The sequence below is a fragment of the Moschus berezovskii genome, chromosome 11 (genome assembly GCF_049115385.1).
Source record: "Moschus berezovskii isolate FMDL1 chromosome 11, NW_MosBer_1.0, whole genome shotgun sequence".
Lineage (NCBI taxonomy): Eukaryota > Metazoa > Chordata > Mammalia > Artiodactyla > Moschidae > Moschus > Moschus berezovskii.
This window is the reverse complement of record NC_142470.1, coordinates 110,686,244-110,699,462: the sequence shown is the minus strand read 5'-3', so window position 1 is coordinate 110,699,462 and position 13,219 is coordinate 110,686,244.

Below are 13,219 nucleotides of genomic sequence, written 5' to 3'. Positions count from 1 at the left end.
CCTCAGGCTGAAGCAGATTTCGCAGGAAGCGGGCCTCGAGAGCTTCCTTCGTGGATGCAGAGGCAGCAGAGCGGCCTGCGTGTGCAAAGCTGCATTTGGCAGAGAGGAGCTCGCTTTGGCACTGGGAGGCTGTGAGACCTGCTCCAAGCACCGGGATTGCTGGGTTGGGGCCTGCATCTCGCTGCCACTTGCTGAGCTTCCAAAGACTTTCCTAGCTCACAGCCTCGCTAGCCATGAAGGAGCAGGCTGAGGGAGTGTGTCAGACATGACTCAGCACTTTCCTGGGCTTGCCTGTGGTTTTGCCTTTCCACTCCAACTGGGCCCCGGGACTCCTTGCACAGGAGGAGGAGCCCGGTTGTCTCCAAACTTCCTAGGGCTAGAGTAGAGCAGGGAGAACTCTGTCAGCTGGAAGGGAAGAGCAGAAGGGTAGATGGGGCAGATGTTGCCTGGCCGCTCTGGGGAAGCAACGCCCAGGGAGAAACAGGCACCATGGGCCTCCAGGCAGGGGATGCGAGATCCCAGCCAGAGTGCTTCTGCGTCTCAGCCAAGAAGCTTCCTGAGCGTTTGAGGTTGCCTGCAGCTCTCCAGAGGAGCAAAGATATGTGGGGTGTGTTTGGCCTTTCCCTGTGAGGGTGGTGCCCTTGCGGCAGCCCCAGGCCCAGGAGCAACGGCCCCAGAGGAAAGACCGTTCCCACTGAGATTCGCTCAGGCTGAGAAGCAGATTTGGCAGGAAGCGGGAGGAGAGAGCTTCCTTCGCCAATGCAGAGGCAGCCTAGCGGCCTGCGTCTGCAAAGCTGGATTTGGCAGAGAGGCCTTCGCTTTGCCCCTGGGAGACGCTGAGTTTGGCTCCAAGCACCGAGATTTCCGGGTGCGCGGCCTGCATCTCTCTCGCACTCTCCGAGCTGGAGAAGGCTTTCCTAGCTCCCAGCGTTGCTTCCCTGAAAGGAGCAGGCTGAGGAAGTGTGTCCGACATGACTCAGCCCCTTCCTAGGCTTCCCCGCGCTATTGCCTTTCAGTGCAATGGAAGGCGCAGGACTCCTTGGAAAGGAGGCTGGGCTCGGTTGTCTCCCCACTTCAGAGGTCTAGAGCAGAGCACTGAGACGTCTGTCAGGCGGAAGGGAAGCGCTGTTGTGCCCATGGTGAAGATGTTGCTTGGCCGCACTGTGGAAGCAACGCCCAGAGAGAAACAGGCACCGTGGGCCTCCAGGCAGGGGCTGCGGGATCACAGCCAGAATGCCCCTGCGTCTCCGCTGAGACGCGACCTCCCAGTTGGAGGCTCCATGCCGCCCTCCAGAGGAGGAAAGACGTGTGGAGTGTGTCTGGCCTTTCCTTGGGAGTGTGGTGCCCTTCCCTCTTCCCCAGGCACAGGAGCAACTGCCCCTGAGCAAAGACCTCTCCAAGGGCTTTTCTCTCAGGCTGAAGCAGATTTCGCAGGAAGCGGGCCTCGAGAGCTTCCTTCGTGGATGCAGAGGCAGCAGAGCGGCCTGCGTGTGCACAGCTGCATTTGGCAGAGAGGAGTTCGCTTTGGCACTGGGAGGCTGTGAGACCTGCTCCAAGCACCGGGATTGCTGGGTTGGGGCCTGCATCTCGCTGCCACTTGCTGAGCTTCCAAAGACTTTCCTAGCTCACAGCCTCGCTAGCCATGAAGGAGCAGGCTGAGGGAGTGTGTCAGACATGACTCAGCACTTTCCTGGGCTTGCCTGTGGTTTTGCCTTTCCACTCCAACTGGGCCCCGGGACTCCTTGCACAGGAGGAGGAGCCCGGTTGTCTCCAAAATTCCTAGGGCGAGAGTAGAGCAGGGAGAACTCTGTCAGCTGGAAGGGAAGAGCAGAAGGGTAGATGGGGCAGATGTTGCCTGGCCGCTCTGGTGAAGCAACGCCCAGGGAGAAACAGGCACCATGGGCCTCCAGGCAGGGGATGCGAGATCCCAGCCAGAGTGCTTCTGCGTCTCAGCCGAGAAGCTTCCTGAGCGTTTGAGGTTGCCTGCAGCTCTCCAGAGGAGCAAAGTCATGTGGGGTGTGTTTGGCCTTTCCCTGTGAGGGTGGTGCCCTTGCGGCAGCCCCAGGCCCAGGAGCAATGGCCCCAGAGGAAAGACCGTTCCCACTGAGATTCGCTCAGGCTGAGAAGCAGATTTCGCAGGAAGTGGGAGGAGAGAGCTTCCTTCGCCAATGCAGAGGCAGCCTAGCGGCCTGCGTCTGCACAGCTGGATTTGGCAGAGAGGCGTTCGCTTTGCCCCTGGGAGACGCTGAGATTGGCTCCAAGCACCGAGATTTCCGGGTGCGCGGCCTGAATCTCTCTCGCACTCTCCGAGCTGGAGGAGGCATTCCTAGCTCCCAGCGTTGCGTCCCTGAAAGGAGCAGGCTGAGGAAGTGTGTCCGACATGACTAAGCCCCTTCCTAGGCTTCCCCGCGCTATTGCCTTTCAGTGCAATGGAAGGCGCAGGACTCCTTGGAAAGGAGGCTGGGCTCGGTTGTCTCCCCACTTCAGAGGTCTAGAGCAGAGCACTGAGACGTCTGTCAGGCGGAAGGGAAGCGCTGTTGTGCCCATGGTGAAGATGTTGCTTGGCCGCACTGTGGAAGCAACGCCCAGAGAGAAACAGGCACCGTGGGCCTCCAGGCAGGGGCTGCGGGATCACAGCCAGAATGCCCCTGTGTCTCCGCTGAGACGCGACCTCCCAGTTGGAGGCTCCATGCCGCCCTCCAGAGGAGCAAAGACGTGTGCAGTGTGTCTGGCCTTTCCTTGGGAGTGTGGTGCCCTTCCCTCTTCCCCAGGCACAGGAGCAACTGCCCCTGAGCAAAGACCTCTCCAAGGGCTTTTCCCTCAGGCTGAAGCAGATTTCGCAGGAAGCGGGCCTCGAGAGCTTCCTTCGTGGATGCAGAGGCAGCAGAGCGGCCTGCGTGTGCACAGCTGCATTTGGCAGAGAGGAGCTCGCTTTGGCACTGGGAGGCTGTGAGACCTGCTCCAAGCACCGGGATTGCTGGGTTGGGGCCTGCATCTCGCTGCCACTTGCTGAGCTTCCAAAGACTTTCCTAGCTCACAGCCTCGCTAGCCATGAAGGAGCAGGCTGAGGGAGTGTGTCAGACATGACTCAGCACTTTCCTGGGCTTGCCTGTGGTTTTGCCTTTCCACTCCAACTGGGCCCCGGGACTCCTTGCACAGGAGGAGGAGCCCGGTTGTCTCCAAACTTCCTAGGGCTAGAGTAGAGCAGGGAGAACTCTGTCAGCTGGAAGGGAAGAGCAGAAGGGTAGATGGGGCAGATGTTGCCTGGCCGCTCTGGGGAAGCAACGCCCAGGGAGAAACAGGCACCATGGGCCTCCAGGCAGGGGATGCGAGATCCCAGCCAGAGTGCTTCTGCATCTCAGCCGAGAAGCTTCCTGAGCGTTTGAGGTTGCCTGCAGCTCTCCAGAGGAGCAAAGTCATGTGGGGTGTGTTTGGCCTTTCCCTGTGAAGGTGGTGCCCTTGCGGCAGCCCCAGGCCCAGGAGCAACGGCCCCAGAGGAAAGACCGTTCCCACTGAGATTCGCTCAGGCTGAGAAGCAGATTTCGCAGGAAGCGGGAGGAGAGAGCTTCCTTTGCCAATGCAGAGGCAGCCTAGCGGCCTGCGTCTGCACAGCTGGATTTGGCAGAGAGGCCTTCGCTTTGCCCCTGGGAGACGCTGAGATTGGCTCCAAGCACCGAGATTTCCGGGTGCGCGGCCTGCATCTCTCTCGCACTCTCCGAGCTGGAGAAGGCTTTCCTAGCTCCCAGCGTTGCTTCCCTGAGAGGAGCAGGCTGAGGAAGTGTGTCCGACATGACTCAGCCCCTTCCTAGGCTTCCCCGTGCTATTGCCTTTCAGTGCAATGGAAGGCGCAGGACTCCTTGGAAAGGAGGCTGGGCTCGGTTGTCTCCCCACTTCAGAGGTCTAGAGCAGAGCACTGAGACGTCTGTCAGGCGGAAGGGAAGCGCTGTTGTGCCCATGGTGAAGATGTTGCTTGGCCGCACTGTGGAAGCAACACCCAGAGAGAAACAGGCACCGTGGGCCTCCAGGCAGGGGCTGCGGGATCACAGCCAGAATGCCCCTGCGTCTCCGCTGAGACGCGACCTCCCAGTTGGAGGCTCCATGCCGCCCTCCAGAGGAGCAAAGACGTGTGGAGTGTGTCTGGCCTTTCCTTGGGAGTGTGGTGCCCTTCCCTCTTCCCCAGGCACAGGAGCAACTGCCCCTGAGCCAAGACCTCTCCAAGGGCTTTTCCCTCAGGCTGAAGCAGATTTCGCAGGAAGCGGGCCTCGAGAGCTTCCTTGGTGGATGCAGAGGCAGCAGAGCGGCCTGCGTGTGCAAAGCTGCATTTGGCAGAGAGGAGCTCGCTTTGGCACTGGGAGGCTGTGAGACCTGCTCCAAGCACCGGGATTGCTGGGTTGGGGCCTGCATCTCGCTGCCACTTGCTGAGCTTCCAAATACTTTCCTAGCTCACAGCCTCGCTAGCCATGAAGGAGCAGGCTGAGGGAGTGTGTCAGACATGACTCAGCACTTTCCTGGGCTTGCCTGTGGTTTTGCCTTTCCACTCCAACTGGGCCCCGGGACTCCTTGCACAGGAGGAGGAGCCCGGTTGTCTCCAAACTTCCTAGGGCTAGAGTAGAGCAGGGAGAACTCTGTCAGCTGGAAGGGAAGAGCAGAAGGGTAGATGGGGCAGATGTTGCCTGGCCGCTCTGGGGAAGCAACGCCCAGGGAGAAACAGGCACCATGGGCCTCCAGGCAGGGGATGCGAGATCCCAGCCAGAGTGCTTCTGCGTCTCAGCCGAGAAGCTTCCTGAGCGTTTGAGGTTGCCTGCAGCTCTCCAGAGGAGCAAAGACATGTGGGGTGTGTTTGGCCTTTCCCTGTGAGGGTGGTGCCCTTGCGGCAGCCCCAGGCCCAGGAGCAACGGCCCCAGAGGAAAGACCGTTCCCACTGAGATTCGCTCAGGCTGAGAAGCAGATTTCGCAGGAAGCGGGAGGAGAGAGCTTCCTTCGCCAATGCAGAGGCAGCCTAGCGGCCTGCGTCTGCACAGCTGGATTTGGCAGAGAGGCCTTCGCTTTGCCCCTGGGAGACGCTGAGATTGGCTCCAAGCACCGAGATTTCCGGGTGCTCGGCCTGCATCTCTCTCGCACTCTCCGAGCTGGAGAAGGCTTTCCTAGCTCCCAGCGTTGCTTCCCTGAAAGGAGCAGGCTGAGGAACTGTGTCCGACATGACTCAGCCCCTTCCTAGGCTTCCCCGTGCTATTGCCTTTCAGTGCAATGGAAGGCGCAGGACTCCTTGGAAAGGAGGCTGGGCTCGGTTGTCTCCCCACTTCAGAGGTCTAGAGCACAGCACTGAGACGTCTGTCAGGCGGAAGGGAAGCGCTGTTGTGCCCATGGTGAAGATGTTGCTTGGCCGCACTGTGGAAGCAACACCCAGAGAGAAACAGGCACCGTGGGCCTCCAGGCAGGGGCTGCGGGATCACAGCCAGAATGCCCCTGCGTCTCCGCTGAGACGCGACCTCCCAGTTGGAGGCTCCATGCCGCCCTCCAGAGGAGCAAAGACGTGTGGAGTGTGTCTGGCCTTTCCTTGGGAGTGTGGTGCCCTTCCCTCTTCCCCAGGCACAGGAGCAACTGCCCCTGAGCAAAGACCTCTCCAAGGGCTTTTCTCTCAGGCTGAAGCAGATTTCGCAGGAAGCGGGCCTCGAGAGCTTCCTTCGTGGATGCAGAGGCAGCAGAGCGGCCTGCGTGTGCACAGCTGCATTTGGCAGAGAGGAGTTCGCTTTGGCACTGGGAGGCTGTGAGACCTGCTCCAAGCACCGGGATTGCTGGGTTGGGGCCTGCATCTCGCTGCCACTTGCTGAGCTTCCAAAGACTTTCCTAGCTCACAGCCTCGCTAGCCATGAAGGAGCAGGCTGAGGGAGTGTGTCAGACATGACTCAGCACTTTCCTGGGCTTGCCTGTGGTTTTGCCTTTCCACTCCAACTGGGCCCCGGGACTCCTTGCACAGGAGGAGGAGCCCGGTTGTCTCCAAACTTCCTAGGGCTAGAGTAGAGCAGGGAGAACTCTGTCAGCTGGAAGGGAAGAGCAGAAGGGTAGATGGGGCAGATGTTGCCTGGCCGCTCTGGGGAAGCAACGCCCAGGGAGAAACAGGCACCATGGGCCTCCAGGCAGGGGATGCGAGATCCCAGCCAGAGTGCTTCTGCGTCTCAGCCAAGAAGCTTCCTGAGCGTTTGAGGTTGCCTGCAGCTCTCCAGAGGAGCAAAGATATGTGGGGTGTGTTTGGCCTTTCCCTGTGAGGGTGGTGCCCTTGCGGCAGCCCCAGGCCCAGGAGCAACGGCCCCAGAGGAAAGACCGTTCCCACTGAGATTCGCTCAGGCTGAGAAGCAGATTTGGCAGGAAGCGGGAGGAGAGAGCTTCCTTCGCCAATGCAGAGGCAGCCTAGCGGCCTGCGTCTGCAAAGCTGGATTTGGCAGAGAGGCCTTCGCTTTGCCCCTGGGAGACGCTGAGATTGGCTCCAAGCACCGAGATTTCCGGGTGCGCGGCCTGCATCTCTCTCGCACTCTCCGAGCTGGAGAAGGCTTTCCTAGCTCCCAGCGTTGCTTCCCTGAAAGGAGCAGGCTGAGGAAGTGTGTCCGACATGACTCAGCCCCTTCCTAGGCTTCCCCGCGCTATTGCCTTTCAGTGCAATGGAAGGCGCAGGACTCCTTGGAAAGGAGGCTGGGCTCGGTTGTCTCCCCACTTCAGAGGTCTAGAGCAGAGCACTGAGACGTCTGTCAGGCGGAAGGGAAGCGCTGTTGTGCCCATGGTGAAGATGTTGCTTGGCCGCACTGTGGAAGCAACGCCCAGAGAGAAACAGGCACCGTGGGCCTCCAGGCAGGGGCTGCGGGATCACAGCCAGAATGCCCCTGCGTCTCCGCTGAGACGCGACCTCCCAGTTGGAGGCTCCATGCCGCCCTCCAGAGGAGCAAAGACGTGTGGAGTGTGTCTGGCCTTTCCTTGGGAGTGTGGTGCCCTTCCCTCTTCCCCAGGCACAGGAGCAACTGCCCCTGAGCCAAGACCTCTCCAAGGGCTTTTCCCTCAGGCTGAAGCAGATTTCGCAGGAAGCGGGCCTCGAGAGCTTCCTTCGTGGATGCAGAGGCAGCAGAGCGGCCTGCGTGTGCACAGCTGCATTTGGCAGAGAGGAGTTCGCTTTGGCACTGGGAGGCTGTGAGACCTGCTCCAAGCACCGGGATTGCTGGGTTGGGGCCTGCATCTCGCTGCCACTTGCTGAGCTTCCAAAGACTTTCCTAGCTCACAGCCTCGCTAGCCATGAAGGAGCAGGCTGAGGGAGTGTGTCAGACATGACTCAGCACTTTCCTGGGCTTGCCTGTGGTTTTGCCTTTCCACTCCAACTGGGCCCCGGGACTCCTTGCACAGGAGGAGGAGCCCGGTTGTCTCCAAAATTCCTAGGGCGAGAGTAGAGCAGGGAGAACTCTGTCAGCTGGAAGGGAAGAGCAGAAGGGTAGATGGGGCAGATGTTGCCTGGCCGCTCTGGTGAAGCAACGCCCAGGGAGAAACAGGCACCATGGGCCTCCAGGCAGGGGATGCGAGATCCCAGCCAGAGTGCTTCTGCGTCTCAGCCGAGAAGCTTCCTGAGCGTTTGAGGTTGCCTGCAGCTCTCCAGAGGAGCAAAGTCATGTGGGGTGTGTTTGGCCTTTCCCTGTGAGGGTGGTGCCCTTGCGGCAGCCCCAGGCCCAGGAGCAACGGCCCCAGAGGAAAGACCGTTCCCACTGAGATTCGCTCAGGCTGAGAAGCAGATTTCGCAGGAAGCGGGAGGAGAGAGCTTCCTTTGCCAATGCAGAGGCAGCCTAGCGGCCTGCGTCTGCACAGCTGGATTTGGCAGAGAGGCCTTCGCTTTGCCCCTGGGAGACGCTGAGATTGGCTCCAAGCACCGAGATTTCCGGGTGCGCGGCCTGCATCTCTCTCGCACTCTCCGAGCTGGAGAAGGCTTTCCTAGCTCCCAGCGTTGCTTCCCTGAGAGGAGCAGGCTGAGGAAGTGTGTCCGACATGACTCAGCCCCTTCCTAGGCTTCCCCGTGCTATTGCCTTTCAGTGCAATGGAAGGCGCAGGACTCCTTGGAAAGGAGGCTGGGCTCGGTTGTCTCCCCACTTCAGAGGTCTAGAGCAGAGCACTGAGACGTCTGTCAGGCGGAAGGGAAGCGCTGTTGTGCCCATGGTGAAGATGTTGCTTGGCCGCACTGTGGAAGCAACACCCAGAGAGAAACAGGCACCGTGGGCCTCCAGGCAGGGGCTGCGGGATCACAGCCAGAATGCCCCTGCGTCTCCGCTGAGACGCGACCTCCCAGTTGGAGGCTCCATGCCGCCCTCCAGAGGAGCAAAGACGTGTGGAGTGTGTCTGGCCTTTCCTTGGGAGTGTGGTGCCCTTCCCTCTTCCCCAGGCACAGGAGCAACTGCCCCTGAGCCAAGACCTCTCCAAGGGCTTTTCCCTCAGGCTGAAGCAGATTTCGCAGGAAGCGGGCCTCGAGAGCTTCCTTGGTGGATGCAGAGGCAGCAGAGCGGCCTGCGTGTGCAAAGCTGCATTTGGCAGAGAGGAGCTCGCTTTGGCACTGGGAGGCTGTGAGACCTGCTCCAAGCACCGGGATTGCTGGGTTGGGGCCTGCATCTCGCTGCCACTTGCTGAGCTTCCAAAGACTTTCCTAGCTCACAGCCTCGCTAGCCATGAAGGAGCAGGCTGAGGGAGTGTGTCAGACATGACTCAGCACTTTCCTGGGCTTGCCTGTGGTTTTGCCTTTCCACTCCAACTGGGCCCCGGGACTCCTTGCACAGGAGGAGGAGCCCGGTTGTCTCCAAACTTCCTAGGGCTAGAGTAGAGCAGGGAGAACTCTGTCAGCTGGAAGGGAAGAGCAGAAGGGTAGATGGGGCAGATGTTGCCTGGCCGCTCTGGGGAAGCAACGCCCAGGGAGAAACAGGCACCATGGGCCTCCAGGCAGGGGATGCGAGATCCCAGCCAGAGTGCTTCTGCGTCTCAGCCGAGAAGCTTCCTGAGCGTTTGAGGTTGCCTGCAGCTCTCCAGAGGAGCAAAGACATGTGGGGTGTGTTTGGCCTTTCCCTGTGAGGGTGGTGCCCTTGCGGCAGCCCCAGGCCCAGGAGCAACGGCCCCAGAGGAAAGACCGTTCCCACTGAGATTCGCTCAGGCTGAGAAGCAGATTTCGCAGGAAGCGGGAGGAGAGAGCTTCCTTCGCCAATGCAGAGGCAGCCTAGCGGCCTGCGTCTGCACAGCTGGATTTGGCAGAGAGGCCTTCGCTTTGCCCCTGGGAGAGGCTGAGATTGGCTCCAAGCACCGAGATTTCCGGGTGCTCGGCCTGCATCTCTCTCGCACTCTCCGAGCTGGAGAAGGCTTTCCTAGCTCCCAGCGTTGCTTCCCTGAAAGGAGCAGGCTGAGGAACTGTGTCCGACATGACTCAGCCCCTTCCTAGGCTTCCCCGTGCTATTGCCTTTCAGTGCAATGGAAGGCGCAGGACTCCTTGGAAAGGAGGCTGGGCTCGGTTGTCTCCCCACTTCAGAGGTCTAGAGCAGAGCACTGAGACGTCTGTCAGGCGGAAGGGAAGCGCTGTTGTGCCCATGGTGAAGATGTTGCTTGGCCGCACTGTGGAAGCAACACCCAGAGAGAAACAGGCACCGTGGGCCTCCAGGCAGGGGCTGCGGGATCACAGCCAGAATGCCCCTGCGTCTCCGCTGAGACGCGACCTCCCAGTTGGAGGCTCCATGCCGCCCTCCAGAGGAGCAAAGACGTGTGGAGTGTGTCTGGCCTTTCCTTGGGAGTGTGGTGCCCTTCCCTCTTCCCCAGGCACAGGAGCAACTGCCCCTGAGCCAAGACCTCTCCAAGGGCTTTTCCCTCAGGCTGAAGCAGATTTCGCAGGAAGCGGGCCTCGAGAGCTTCCTTCGTGGATGCAGAGGCAGCAGAGCGGCCTGCGTGTGCAAAGCTGCATTTGGCAGAGAGGAGCTCGCTTTGGCACTGGGAGGCTGTGAGACCTGCTCCAAGCACCGGGATTGCTGGGTTGGGGCCTGCATCTCGCTGCCACTTGCTGAGCTTCCAAAGACTTTCCTAGCTCACAGCCTCGCTAGCCATGAAGGAGCAGGCTGAGGGAGTGTGTCAGACATGACTCAGCACTTTCCTGGGCTTGCCTGTGGTTTTGCCTTTCCACTCCAACTGGGCCCCGGGACTCCTTGCACAGGAGGAGGAGCCCGGTTGTCTCCAAACTTCCTAGGGCTAGAGTAGAGCAGGGAGAACTCTGTCAGCTGGAAGGGAAGAGCAGAAGGGTAGATGGGGCAGATGTTGCCTGGCCGCTCTGGGGAAGCAACGCCCAGGGAGAAACAGGCACCATGGGCCTCCAGGCAGGGGATGCGAGATCCCAGCCAGAGTGCTTCTGCGTCTCAGCCAAGAAGCTTCCTGAGCGTTTGAGGTTGCCTGCAGCTCTCCAGAGGAGCAAAGATATGTGGGGTGTGTTTGGCCTTTCCCTGTGAGGGTGGTGCCCTTGCGGCAGCCCCAGGCCCAGGAGCAACGGCCCCAGAGGAAAGACCGTTCCCACTGAGATTCGCTCAGGCTGAGAAGCAGATTTGGCAGGAAGCGGGAGGAGAGAGCTTCCTTCGCCAATGCAGAGGCAGCCTAGCGGCCTGCGTCTGCAAAGCTGGATTTGGCAGAGAGGCCTTCGCTTTGCCCCTGGGAGACGCTGAGATTGGCTCCAAGCACCGAGATTTCCGGGTGCGCGGCCTGCATCTCTCTCGCACTCTCCGAGCTGGAGAAGGCTTTCCTAGCTCCCAGCGTTGCTTCCCTGAAAGGAGCAGGCTGAGGAAGTGTGTCCGACATGACTCAGCCCCTTCCTAGGCTTCCCCGCGCTATTGCCTTTCAGTGCAATGGAAGGCGCAGGACTCCTTGGAAAGGAGGCTGGGCTCGGTTGTCTCCCCACTTCAGAGGTCTAGAGCAGAGCACTGAGACGTCTGTCAGGCGGAAGGGAAGCGCTGTTGTGCCCATGGTGAAGATGTTGCTTGGCCGCACTGTGGAAGCAACGCCCAGAGAGAAACAGGCACCGTGGGCCTCCAGGCAGGGGCTGCGGGATCACAGCCAGAATGCCCCTGCGTCTCCGCTGAGACGCGACCTCCCAGTTGGAGGCTCCATGCCGCCCTCCAGAGGAGCAAAGACGTGTGGAGTGTGTCTGGCCTTTCCTTGGGAGTGTGGTGCCCTTCCCTCTTCCCCAGGCACAGGAGCAACTGCCCCTGAGCCAAGACCTCTCCAAGGGCTTTTCCCTCAGGCTGAAGCAGATTTCGCAGGAAGCGGGCCTCGAGAGCTTCCTTCGTGGATGCAGAGGCAGCAGAGCGGCCTGCGTGTGCACAGCTGCATTTGGCAGAGAGGAGTTCGCTTTGGCACTGGGAGGCTGTGAGACCTGCTCCAAGCACCGGGATTGCTGGGTTGGGGCCTGCATCTCGCTGCCACTTGCTGAGCTTCCAAAGACTTTCCTAGCTCACAGCCTCGCTAGCCATGAAGGAGCAGGCTGAGGGAGTGTGTCAGACATGACTCAGCACTTTCCTGGGCTTGCCTGTGGTTTTGCCTTTCCACTCCAACTGGGCCCCGGGACTCCTTGCACAGGAGGAGGAGCCCGGTTGTCTCCAAAATTCCTAGGGCGAGAGTAGAGCAGGGAGAACTCTGTCAGCTGGAAGGGAAGAGCAGAAGGGTAGATGGGGCAGATGTTGCCTGGCCGCTCTGGTGAAGCAACGCCCAGGGAGAAACAGGCACCATGGGCCTCCAGGCAGGGGATGCGAGATCCCAGCCAGAGTGCTTCTGCGTCTCAGCCGAGAAGCTTCCTGAGCGTTTGAGGTTGCCTGCAGCTCTCCAGAGGAGCAAAGTCATGTGGGGTGTGTTTGGCCTTTCCCTGTGAGGGTGGTGCCCTTGCGGCAGCCCCAGGCCCAGGAGCAACGGCCCCAGAGGAAAGACCGTTCCCACTGAGATTCGCTCAGGCTGAGAAGCAGATTTCGCAGGAAGCGGGAGGAGAGAGCTTCCTTTGCCAATGCAGAGGCAGCCTAGCGGCCTGCGTCTGCACAGCTGGATTTGGCAGAGAGGCCTTCGCTTTGCCCCTGGGAGACGCTGAGATTGGCTCCAAGCACCGAGATTTCCGGGTGCGCGGCCTGCATCTCTCTCGCACTCTCCGAGCTGGAGAAGGCTTTCCTAGCTCCCAGCGTTGCTTCCCTGAGAGGAGCAGGCTGAGGAAGTGTGTCCGACATGACTCAGCCCCTTCCTAGGCTTCCCCGTGCTATTGCCTTTCAGTGCAATGGAAGGCGCAGGACTCCTTGGAAAGGAGGCTGGGCTCGGTTGTCTCCCCACTTCAGAGGTCTAGAGCAGAGCACTGAGACGTCTGTCAGGCGGAAGGGAAGCGCTGTTGTGCCCATGGTGAAGATGTTGCTTGGCCGCACTGTGGAAGCAACACCCAGAGAGAAACAGGCACCGTGGGCCTCCAGGCAGGGGCTGCGGGATCACAGCCAGAATGCCCCTGCGTCTCCGCTGAGACGCGACCTCCCAGTTGGAGGCTCCATGCCGCCCTCCAGAGGAGCAAAGACCTGTGGAGTGTGTCTGGCCTTTCCTTGGGAGTGTGGTGCCCTTCCCTCTTCCCCAGGCACAGGAGCAACTGCCCCTGAGCCAAGACCTCTCCAAGGGCTTTTCCCTCAGGCTGAAGCAGATTTCGCAGGAAGCGGGCCTCGAGAGCTTCCTTGGTGGATGCAGAGGCAGCAGAGCGGCCTGCGTGTGCAAAGCTGCATTTGGCAGAGAGGAGCTCGCTTTGGCACTGGGAGGCTGTGAGACCTGCTCCAAGCACCGGGATTGCTGGGTTGGGGCCTGCATCTCGCTGCCACTTGCTGAGCTTCCAAAGACTTTCCTAGCTCACAGCCTCGCTAGCCATGAAGGAGCAGGCTGAGGGAGTGTGTCAGACATGACTCAGCACTTTCCTGGGCTTGCCTGTGGTTTTGCCTTTCCACTCCAACTGGGCCCCGGGACTCCTTGCACAGGAGGAGGAGCCCGGTTGTCTCCAAACTTCCTAGGGCTAGAGTAGAGCAGGGAGAACTCTGTCAGCTGGAAGGGAAGAGCAGAAGGGTAGATGGGGCAGATGTTGCCTGGCCGCTCTGGGGAAGCAACGCCCAGGGAGAAACAGGCACCATGGGCCTCCAGGCAGGGGATGCGAGATCCCAGCCAGAGTGCTTCTGCG